This window comes from Quercus suber, unplaced genomic scaffold (genome assembly GCF_002906115.3).
Source record: "Quercus suber isolate HL8 unplaced genomic scaffold, Cork oak 2.0 scaffold_297, whole genome shotgun sequence".
NCBI lineage: Eukaryota > Viridiplantae > Streptophyta > Magnoliopsida > Fagales > Fagaceae > Quercus > Quercus suber.
The window spans coordinates 537,909-550,789 of record NW_027069753.1 but is presented as its reverse complement, the minus strand read 5'-3'; the positions used below and the strand labels follow the sequence as shown (position 1 = coordinate 550,789).

Genomic DNA, 12,881 nt, shown 5'->3' with positions numbered 1-12,881 from the left:
GGGAAAAAGAGAACAATAACAATTTCTCTTTGATGAAAATGAATAACACTCTTACTATAAAACAAAGACCAAAATAAAAACATCACATTGAACAAACATATTGAGAGTAACATTCCTACAGTCTAGAGAATGGCAACCATAAAACAATTTATAACAAACATGATCAAATGCCCAACTCAAATAATTTTAAAAAAAAAAATATATATATATATATATATTAATAGTTTTAAGACCATGAAAACTCAATCTCGTTCATAATGAAAACTCAAAATTGAACTACATTTTTTTTTCCTAATAATGAGGTGGGAATAAAAAAAGAAAAAAAAAAAGAATAATACAAATAGCAGAACTCATTTTCAGTTTATACCCTTTGGACTTGGGCTACCAATGTTCACCTCTCATCTGCTTTAGTTTCGTTTGCAAGCTCTAGAGTCATTATCTATCTCTTGCGCTCACTTGATTGGGTTTTGGTAGACGAACTTGAGCCATGACCAAAAGAACAGAAAAAACACTCAAGAAACTATCGCATTGAAGGTCATACCGATCAATTTGTAAACAGAGAACAATTGAAAATTTATAGAAAAAAAATGAGAGGTGAGGAGGTGAGGAGGTTGCAATCTATCGGTGACTATAAAAATTCCATATAATAGCGACATCTCAAGAGTCTGGGTTAATGGAAAGACGCATGATAGATGTGAAGATAAAGTATTAGTTACTATAAGAATTCCATATAATAGCAGCATTTCAAGAGTTTGGGTTAATGGAGAGACACACGGTAGATATGGAGATAAAGTATTGGCGACTATAAGAATTCCATATAATAGCAACCTCTCAAGAGTATGGGTTATGGGTTAATGGAGAGACACGCGATAGATATGTGGATAAAGTAACACCTGAATTTAAAAAGAGACTCAATAAATGGCAATCGATAAAACAAAAAATAAAATAATAAAAGAAAATAAAATAAATGATGACATGGTGCTGACGTGGCTTAACTGGAGCGTAGCAACATTAAACGCTACGCTTCAGCTTTTAGTAATATATAGATGCTTAATGGTGAGATTGTGGATCTTCCCACTCTGAAGCAACCTGCATACATGGAAAAGCAGATTGCTTCAAATATAGAGCTTGCTCAATAGGACCGATTCTCCATTTACAATGTCACTGTTTCAACAGTTTTTGGTCGATGAAAGGAATATTTTGATATAAATTTATTTTTATTGAATATTTTCTTCAAGGAATCAAGAGTTAGTAATCCCAATACTTTATTTTTATGCATTTTGTCATATTTTCTCAAGAAAACTATCAGGGTTAATGTGTAAGTGTTGGCAAATGCCATGACCTTTGTATGTGTCAAATTGAGTTTGTAATAACTAATTCAAGATTTGATCAAGTTCAAGTTCAAGATTTGTGTCTGTAATGACTTAAATTTGTTCAACTCCTGATCGATCGAAGTTCCTCAGCCCTTTGATCACAGCTCAATCGTCAAAAATTGTGGCTAACGTGTTTTAAAGGTCGGCTGTGCTTTGGATGTTGTACCCCCACACTAAATTATTGCCTTTTTAAAGTCGGTTATAAGCTAACCAAGTTGGATTGTTACCTAAAATTGGTCTGTTACCATTAAAAAACATTGTTCTCATATATTTTCATTGATTTGGTGATGTGAATAATTCATACAAGTGCTTAGACAACAACCCCCAAATAAAAAATAATGTCCATATCATGGACCTTTAATGCTTATGTTGGACAAAATACAGTTTATATACCAACTACACATTGTCTAACCAAATCCAATTCTCTCTCGACATTTCCTAAAAATCCGATTCATGCGGATTCTTCCCCCAACTAAAGAAGGGATCTTGGCTGAAATTGCCACATATGAAATTAAGCACAATTTTGAAAATAAACTTGGACAAAAAGAAAGAAAGTGACTTAGACAAATCTTTTATAATGTATAACTTAAATGAAACTTGATTCTATTTCAGCATCTTATCCATACTTAATTTTTATTATCTCAATTTCCATGCCTAGTACTTGGTCGACACCCAACCTATTTTTATTTTTTGTTAACAAGTGAGAAAGGAAGACACTAATATTTAGACTAGGAAACTTCTGGTTTATAATTTTATATGACAACATATTTTCTAGGACGTAAGACTTATGAAAGTTTAGAGAGGCGTCTGTCTTGAAAACACTAGCCAAAGCTGTAACTTGTTAGATGAGCTGGGCCAACTTGTTCTGCATTCTAAGACACAAGTAGTTCAGAACAAGTTATGGGACTTCTTAGCAAGACAATCTTGTTGTCTGTACTTTTTTTCTTTTGTTTAAACTTAGGCTTTGCCATAGACATCATTAGATCTTCTCAGTCCCTCAAAGACCCTGACTACATAATTTCTAATGGGAGTACTTTCAGACTGGGATTCTTCAACCCTGTAAATTCTACCAATCGCTACCTTGGAATATGGTATAATAACATTTCTGTATTCACTGTCATATGGGTAGCTAACAGACAGAACCCCTTAAGGATTCGTCTGGGTTCTTACTATATCTGAGGATGGCAATCTTGCAGTACTAAACGGACAGGAAAGATTCTTTGGTTATCAAATGTTTCAAATTATTTGACCAATTCAAGTGCCATGCTTTTGGATTCTGGAAACCTTTTATTGCAAGTTGACACACTAAAGAATNAGGAAATAGCAGTGAAAAGATTGTCTAGAACCTCTGGACAAGGTCCTCAAGAATTTATGAATGAGGTGGCTTTGATTTCTAAACTCCAGCATCGAAATCTTGCTAGACTTCTTGGCTGCTGTATTGAGGGAGAAGAGAAAATGTTGATCTATGAATACATGCCAAACAAAAGTTTGGATGCAATTGTTTTTGGTTAGTTCATTTAAACAACCTTCCTTTTAGTCTCATTGCCAGAGTAACCCCTAAATACAACTTTTTAAAGCTTTACTTATTTTTTTTTACATATTAACGTACAAGTACATTTTTGCTCACTTAAGTACAAGAGCAGATAAATAGAAAGGTAAACAAGCAATTGGTCATACTTTGGTGCTAACTTTGCCCAACTTCTTTTCCCAACAAATTTTTTTCCATAAAAATTTGCTCATACTTTTTAAAAACAATTTTTTTGGTTACTATTCATTTAGATCCACTATACCAAAAACTTCTTGATTGGAGAAAATGCTTCAACATTATTAAAGGCATCAGTCGAGGTCTCTTCTATCTTCATAGGGATCCTAGACTAAAGATTATTCATAGAGATCTAAAGGCAAGTAACATCTTGTTAAATCAAGAATTGAATCCAAAAATATTGGATTTTGGTATGGCCAGAATATTTGGAAGCAATGAAGTTCAAGCCAAAACAAAAAGGGTGGCGGGACATAGTAAGAGTTTTGTTGAATTTCAATTTTTTAAAGTAATAACACTACTATTTTGTGCTCAAATGAGATGAATGTGTTTCAATGTACAAATTCAGTGGTTACATGTCCCCTGAATATGCAATGCATGGCGTATTTTCAGAAAAATCAGATGTCATTAGTTTCGGTGTCTTGTTGTTAGAGATTGTTAGTGGGAGAAGAAGCACTAGCTTTGATGATGATGAGCAGCACATGAGCCTTGTAGGATTTATCAGTCCATCTGAATTATTGTCCATTTATTTACATCTCCAACTGGATCATTGCTAATAAGATTGAGTTTGCAATTTATGTCTTTCATACTTGTATTCATTCAGGCATGGAAATTATGGAAAGATGAGAACAATATGGCTTTGGTAGACCCAGCAATATGGGATCCAAGCTTTCAAATGGAGATGTTAAGATGCGTAAATGTCGGACTGTTGTGCGTGCAAGATTCAACAAGAGATAGGCCAATTGTGTCTACTGTTATTTCAATGCTTAGTAGTGGGATTGCAGGTCTGCCCACTCCAAAACAACCTGCATTCATCGAAAGGGAGATGGCTTCATATACAGACCCTGCTCAACGAGGCCAAATAAAATCCTCCATTTACAATGTCACTATTACAACAGTTTATGGCAGATAGGAAGAAAGTTCTTGAGATAAATTTCTCGTTTTTTGTGTATATTTTATCTTATGACTCCGAAGAAACCTATACATTTTTTGGATGATGTATTTTTCATCTTTTTAGGGTCAGTTTGGTTGATGAAAATTTTAAATCTCGAGAATTATATATTCTTAATAGTTTAAACTCACAAGAATTAGAATTTTCACATTTGAAATTATGTTCTACTCAAAATACTTGGAATTTGTCAATTTTAATGTATATCTCAACTAAGACTATCTGGATTCCCAACCAAAGCATATGAGATTAATGTATATTCTATCTAGCATTTAAGGCTTAAGTACAAGGTAAACTGTATTGCCCAACCAAAACACATGGATTTTATATGTCTCATGTTGAACATTTAATAGTGTAATAATTGCACAGGATCTTTGTAGCTCAATGGTATAACGGTTCAAATCCCCTCGTTGTTGTTCCGTCCATTTGGTCCTATTCTGTCCTGTTTGGTCCTGTTTTATTTTCAAATGAATCGGTGAACTTATCAGGCCTCATGTGCTGTCATTAAAACACAGACGTGTACACCTGATATTACTGATACAAATGATGACATTTAATAAAAGCCTTTTAAATGTATTGCACAAAACGGTGGTCTCCTTATCCTTATGTAGCCGTTAGATTCCAAAGTTTTTTTCGTTTGTTTTTTGTTTTTGTTTGTTAATGTTAGATTCTAGAGTTTATTACAGTAGTCTTTGAACCAGGACTTGCCTGTTATACTCTTGTCTGTGCTTTATTAAAATCGCTCCTATATATAAAAATTAAATATTCAATTGAAATTGGGCCAAGCTTTAAAAAAGAAAAGAAAAAAAAAAATGAAACTTTGACAATATGCTCTTGATTTCTCTAGTCTAATTTCTATTGATAAATAAAATTGAGGATAAATTATAATCCAAAAGTTTTCATTTAAACACCTTTTGTTAATTATGCAGATTAATTGACAATGACTTCATATCATTAACACAAGGGCTCCATATCATTGGCTCCATATCATTAATGCAATATAGCTTTAAATGTATTTGGTACCAAAAATGATGTGGTCATGTAGCCGTTAGATTCCAGAGCCTGATTAGTCATTATCGAAGGTATTGAGTTGATCCAGCAGTGGATTTTGAAATAGAAACAAAAGCACATTACTAGCATGGAGCGTCCTGGCTTCCTAATATGTGTGGGAAATTCAAAAGGTTACTGCAATAAGTGAGTTAAGGCTCCAATAAGAATATTTTCCTTTTAATTTCATTGTAAATAATATACATCCTGCGTAGCCAAAAAGTACACTAAATTTATCGTGGGTTCAATTAGTGTTGACTTATTTTGGTCTTTGTTTTGTCTCTTTTCAGGGAAAAAAACACATTTCGTCTTCTTAGATAGGAATGAGGTTATGTGAGCTCACCAATTTGTAAAATGTTTTACCAAAAATTTGACAAAGGATTTTCTAGTCAACTTGAAAAGATTTTACAATGAAACAAATATTAAAAAAATACAAAAAAAAAAAATATTATCTTGAAAGGATTTTACAAGCAAACAAAGTGAGGGTTGCCTTTCAACCATATGGCATCTCCCTTGGTGATGTTTTTTTAAACGGGTTGGATCCACCACGGGCTTGAGCCATGAATTGGGCCACCTTTATAAGTTGTTTTAGGTACCCAATTGGGCTCCTTCTTCTCAAGGACATTTACACTCTGGACCTTTTGTTGTCATATTAATTTAGCCGCAATAGGCCACCCTTGCTTGCAATGAAGTTTGTGGCACTGGTGGCCCCTCCTCCTAAAGGACATTTACACTCTGGGCCTTTATTTAGTAGCTTATAGTTTCTATAAATTATAAATTACATAATTCAATGAGTTTGTGACTTTGTGTACAAGTATATGTATATGTTGATGTTAAAGTTTATGTTTGTTTGTGTGTGTGCGCGCATGCATGTGTGTGTGTCTATATATATATATATATATATATATAGAGAGAGAGAGAGAGAGAGAGAGAGAGAGAGAGAGAGAGAGTGTGTGTGTGTGTGTGTTTATGGTTTCCACCTTTGGCACTGCCTTTCTTTCAAACTAGAAGTAGAAAGACCACACATATGACAATCACCTCGAGAATGTTGCGCCATTTTTGGAGCCATATTTTGTTCTTAGAAACTACTAATTGATTGTTTAAGCAAACCTAAGAAGCTAAGAAGTAGAATTTATTCTTGCACCTAGATGTCCATTGTCATGGGATTGTTGTGTATGGCAATAGTCCTTAGAATGACTCAATATTTGTACAACTATCTTCCTGATAATAGTCCTTAGATTCAACTCAATAATTTTTTTTTCTCAATCTTGTTTAACTGTCAAATCAATTAATTTCATTAAAATAATACTTTCATCCATTTGTCTTTCAAATTATTTTGAAAATATTTGACTCCATAAAATATTACTTTCATCCATTGCACACCTTTTTGCTAAACAAAATAATGCGCTTCCAAACAAATATACCATTAATAGTTATATTAATAATTTAGTGAGAAAAATAGGGCAAATAAGAAATATAATTTTAAATCAAAGATAAAAATACAAAACAAAATTATTTAAAAATTACTATTCAAATATCATTAAATTTTTCTTCTTAAATTTTTGTATAAATATTTAAAATTTATTTATTAAAATACATATGAACTTATACAGTTGTTTTTCTCTAATAAATGATTAAATTGCTATATTTAGTATGTGAGTTTGTGTTTATGTTAATGTTCGCTTGTGAGAATATGTATACCCTTTTGACACTTACCTTTATTTTAAAATAGAAACACACTTACCACTCACATGACAATCACATTGAGAATATGTTGGACAAGAAAAGTACTTTCCAAATGTATTGAAGAGATGCATAGCTAAGTAATAGTTCCAAAATAGTCCCTAAAGAGAAAATTCCAGCAACTACAGTCAACTATATTAGTTTTACAATATGAATTGAAAAAACATTGTATCCTAAATCACATTCTAAGTGATATTAACTAAGGAATTAATTCCAATAAACACACTTACCACTCACATGACAATCACATTGAGAATATGTTGGACAAGAAAAGTACTTTCCAAATGTATTGAAGAGATGCATAGCTAAGTAATAGTTCCAAAATAGTCCCTAAAGAGAAAATTCCAGCAACTACAGTCAACTATATTAGTTTTACAATATGAATTGAAAAAACATTGTATCCTAAATCACATTCTAAGTGATATTAACTAAGGAATTAATTCCAACAAAAAAAACACACACACACACATACTAAGAGCTTGTTTGGTACACTGTAATGGTTATTACAATGTAATAGGAATCAGGATAACTAGAAATGGAAGAAGCTGTAATGAAATAAGTATTCCTATTCACTAGTTTGGTTACAATAACTTAGTAAGATGATGGGATGACATCATCTATAGTTAAATTTTCTAAAGTACCCTTTCTAGAAAATTATATATTCACCCTTTTTTTTTGTTTAAATTGTATAGCATTCATCATTATAATTATACGAACTGATTAATATTTTCATAAATATTTAAAATGCATGTAAAAAATTGGTAACATATTGTACAGGTTAAAAAGTTAAAATGGATACTAGCATGGACAGAGGTAGATTTGGGCATTGTGGGGGCAATGACCCCACCCCAATTTTTTTTAAAAAAAATATATTAATATATATAGCTACTAATTTTAGGAATTTTTTTTTAAAATTACACTTTGTCCTCATTAATAATATCAATAATTCTTTTAAAAGTAATGTTATTGAGTCCAAATCTTTTATACCACTTTTGTGTACCACTCTATGTTCCACCAATCACTACTTGTCATGTGTTTATTTTACTTTCCTTATAGAATTACTGAAGTTTAAAATGGAAAGCAATCATACACATGGTAAATAGTGATTGGTGGAACATCGAGTGGTACACAAAAAGTGGTACAGAAGATTTGGACTCATAGTCATAAACTCTTGTACAACATTTTTACAAACTGTTGAGGTATAAATTCTTATTGGTTTACATCTAGACCTATCACTTACATCACTTTTTTACTTACCAATAACCACTCACTACATCAACAATTTGTAAGAAAAAATTGTAACTCTAGCATTTTTTTTCTTTCTAAAGGCCATAAAAGAATTTATAGGTACAAGCCCAAAAAAAATTAGCTCAACAACAAAAATTACCTATAGTAAAGCTAAAAAAATTAAGTTCAATAAATTAATTTTACCCAAAACAAACAACCCAACCCTTTAAAAAATTTTAAATAAAATAATTTTATCCTTACCCACCAAGAGCTCAAAAAAATAATAAATAAAAAAGAGAAAATCTCTTAGCAATTAATTAAATAGCAGAGCCGGAGGTCAGAATTGCCGCACATAGCCAACATCAAAGCTACCCCCTAGGTCTTGGCTCTGATCCTGCATACGAGTTTATAGTATATGAATATAAATATAAGGAACAATTTTTCTTTTAAAAGAAAATCCAAATCAAATTGTAAAAATGAAATACATGACATCTAGCATGCAAGTGACGTCTTTTCAATAACGCCCACTGTCATTTTACTGTGCAATCTTTGGGGGAAAAAAAAAAAATAGTCTACAAAGAGTAGAAAATAATGGGGGAAGAACAAAATTGATTCAAAATAAATAAATAAATAAAAAGGGAAAACCATATTTTGTTAGAGAAAGAGAGAGGTTGTGGTTGTGGGGCTAGGAGCTAGGGACAAATAGGGAAAAACCACCCGGGTCATTAACTTTATGTTTAGTAGACTATCTGAATTCTCAACCTAGCATATGAGATCAATGTACACTCTATCTGGAATTTAAGGCTTAAGTACTAGGTAGAGGACAAGGTAAACTGTATTGCAAATTTGCACAACCAATACACATGAATTTATAGTGTCTTTCGTTGACCCTTTAATAGTGTAATAGTCGCCAAAAGCTTTGTAACTCAGTGGCATAACAGTTCAAATCCTCCGTTGTGTAGCTAGTGACTTATCAAAAAAATATTTACATATAATCACCTCATTTTTTGTACCATATCTCGCATCCAATGAAAAATCTGCCATATGAAGAAAGCAGATATAGAGAACTTTATACAACTGGCGTTTTTTACTTTTTATTTATTTATAACTTTCTTTCCCTAGTATTTTGGTGGACAAAGAAGCATAATATTTGCAGTAATTACCATACATTGTAAAAGGACTTGTAAAGCTAAGTCAGAATAATTACCTAGCAAAAAAAAAAAAATTAATTTTAGCAATTTTTTTTTTTAAATTACACTTTGTCCTCATTAATAATATCAATAATTCTTTTAAAAGTAATGTTATTGAGTCCAAATCTTTTATACCACTTTTGTGTACCACTCTATGTTCCACCAATCACTACTTGTCATGTGTTTATTTTACTTTCCTTATAGAATTACTGAAGTTTAAAATGGAAAGCAATCATACACATGGTAAATAGTGATTGGTGGAACATAGAGTGGTACACAAAAAGTGGTACAGAAGATTTGGACTCATAGTCATAAACTCTTATACAACATTTTTACAAACTGTTGAGGTAGTAAATTCTTATTGGTTTACATCTAGACCTATCACTTACATCACTTTTTTACTTACCAATAACCACTCACCACATCAACAATTTGTAAGAAAAAATTTTAACTCTAGCATTTTTTTTTCTTTCTAAAGGCCATAAAAGAATTTATAGGTACAAGCCCAAAAAAAATTAGCTCAACAACAAAAATTACCTATAGTAAAGCTAAAAAAAATTAAGTTCAATCAATTAATTTTACCCAAAACAAACAACCCAACCCTTTAAAAAATTTTAAATAAAATAATTTTATCCTTACCCACCAAAAGCTCAAAAAAATAAAAAAATAAAAAAAATCTCTTAGCAATTAATTAAATAGCAGAGCTGGAGGTCAGAATTGCCGCACATAGCCAACATCAAAGCTACCCCCTAGGTCTTGGCTCTGATCCTGCATACTAGTTTATAGTATATGAATATAAATATAAGGAACAATTTTTCTTTTAAAAGAAAATCCAAATCAAATTGTAAAAATGAAATACATGACATCTAGCATGCAAGTGACGTCTTTTCAATAATGCCCACTGTCATTTTACTGTGCAATCTTTGGAAAAAAAAAAGTCTACAAAGAGTAGAAAATAATGGAGGTAGAACAAAATTGATTTAAAATAAATAAATAAATAAAAAGGGAAAACCATATTTTGTTAGAGAAAGAGAGAGGTTGTGGTTGTGGGGCTAGGAGCTAGGGACAAATAGGGAAAAACTACCCGGGTCATTAACTTTAATGTTTAGTAGACTATCTGAATTCTCAACCTAGCATATGAGATCAATGTACACTATCTGGAATTTAAGGCTTAAGTACTAGGTAGAGGACAAGGTAAAACTGAATTGCAAATTTGCACAACCAATACACATGAATTTATAGTGTCTTTCATTGACCCTTTAATAGTGTAATAGTCGCCAAAAGCTTTGTAACTCAGTGGCATAACAGTTCAAATCCTCCGTTGTGTAGCTAGTGACTTATCAAAAAAATATTTACGTATAATCACCTCATTTTTTGTACCATATCTCGCATCCAATGAAAAATCTGCCATATGAAGAAAGCAGATATAGAGAACTTTATACAACTGGCGTTTTTTACTTTTTATTTATTTATAACTTTCTTTCCCTAGTATTTTGGTGGATAATAATTACCTAGCAAAAAAAAAAAAAATGTCAGAATAATTCAAAAAATATCTTTCAATCTCACAAACACAAACAGACAAAAAGTAAAATCACAAATATCTCCAACACAAACACTCAAGCAATAAACAAGAGTAAGAAATGTGAATTAAAGAATGGCGTGATTAAGTAGCTATAGAATACCTTAGGACCCATGCCGACTTTCACAGCATCAAGGCTCAGAGAGAGAGATAGAGAAGGTGAGACCATTATGTGTTCAGTCCATTCGGTAATTGCTCAGTCCTTCTTTATTTTTGAATAAAATGGCGACGTTTCTTATCAGGCCTCTCGTGCTGTCATTAAAACACAGACGTGTCCACATGATAATAATGATACAAACGATGACGTTTAATAAAAGCCTTTTATGTATTGCACACCAAATGGTGTTGTCTCCTAATTTAACTGTTAAATTCCAAAGTTTGTTACAGTAGCCCGTGAACCACAACCTCCATGTAATACTCTTGTCTGTGTTTTATTAAAATCACTGCTATATAAATAAATTAAATTAAAAATTAGGCCAAACTTTAAAAAATATATATAAAAAATAAAATAAAAAACTGAGTCTTTGACAATATGCTCTTGATTAATTCCCTAGTTTAATTTCTATGGCGAAATAAAATTGAAGATAAATTATAATTCAAAAGTTTTCATCTAAACACCTTTTTTATGCGGATTAATTAACAATGATTTGATTAGATCAATTTGGTGATCACAATATTAATCAAATTTAGCACAGCTACAATATAAACCAAATCTAGAGATTGAAGCAATCAACACAAGAACACACATAATTAATAATGTAGTGAGAAACCAACTTCAAAGGAAAAAAACACTTTGATGATACATCTACCTCAATAAAGTAATCCACCATATGAAGAGAAGTTGTACAAATTAGTTCAAATTCATGACCCTAGACTATACTCGTTAGTTAAACTTATTGACGTGACATATAATCGCTTCACACTAGCTTTAAACCTTTTGAAATCTTCTGTATGAAATTATGAGTACCGTCTTGCAAACTGCATCTATGATCACAATTAGACCTTGTTGCTGATTCCAAGACCACCTTGAAGATTTGTGCTTCGCATCAACATACTGGGATTATAGATTCTGTGCCTTCAGCTTTTGTTTACCAAAAGACCAACTTCGTTCTTGAATAAAGATTTATGAGGCATAAGTTGATCAAAACTAGGTATAGGTTCTCTCATTGGCACATGAAAATAGTCTCTAAAACTCTTGTCGAAGTTGTGTGATAATAAACCTTTCATATATTTGCATATAGGGCAAAAAAAGCAAGGCAATAGCATACTCAATTAAAATACATCAGATTTTGGTTTAATAATTTTTGATTGATCTAGTAGTGCTCATAAATCTCCTGATAAGTACCCAATAAATTTCGATTTATTTATCTCTAATGGGTTTTTCTAGACTGATACATGATTTTCTTTTAGTTTTTTTTGGGTCAGTTCTCATTATCGAATATCTATCGAAAATCATCTTTCAATTGATAGAGCATTGATCGAATGGCTACTAAAATCACAAATTACTCTTGAACAACTGTCTTCCTTTGGGTTGCATCTTAAGCCTTCTGAACCTGGACTTTGACACATATTACAAAATCTATAAAAGATATTACGAAGTCATGGAATTTGCCAACTTAAATCCTAACAATTTCCCCATTTGGCAATTTTGTGACAAAACTAAAAAACCACAAATTGAAACAAGACTAACTGACTTATAAGACTAAAAACTAAATAGAAAACCTATCTTTCAAGAAAACATGAACAAACACATTAAACGCAATGCACCATGCAGAAAGCGTAACAGGTTATATCATTAATTGCTAAAAATGACAGGCTTGCATAAATCCTTTATCAGATAGCAAGAGAATATAGTGATGGTTACAAAAATTCAAAGGTACATAATTAAAAGCTAATAAGTCCACCCAAACATCAGTAGTCGAAGAAGCACGATAAGGTGAAGGACCAGGATCGTCTTCGTCAAAAAGGGTAGCTGCATCCGTATCATCAATGTCTTTAATTGGAAACATCTATA

The 12,881-nt window shown here is 31.8% G+C and overlaps 1 pseudogene; it reads left to right on the top strand.

Moving 5' to 3' along the window:
- The window catches only part of LOC112010821 (G-type lectin S-receptor-like serine/threonine-protein kinase SD1-13), an 8,642-nt pseudogene extending 4,462 nt beyond the window's left edge, over positions 1 to 4,180 (top strand).
- The last annotated feature ends 8,701 nt before the right edge of the window (positions 4,181 to 12,881 follow it).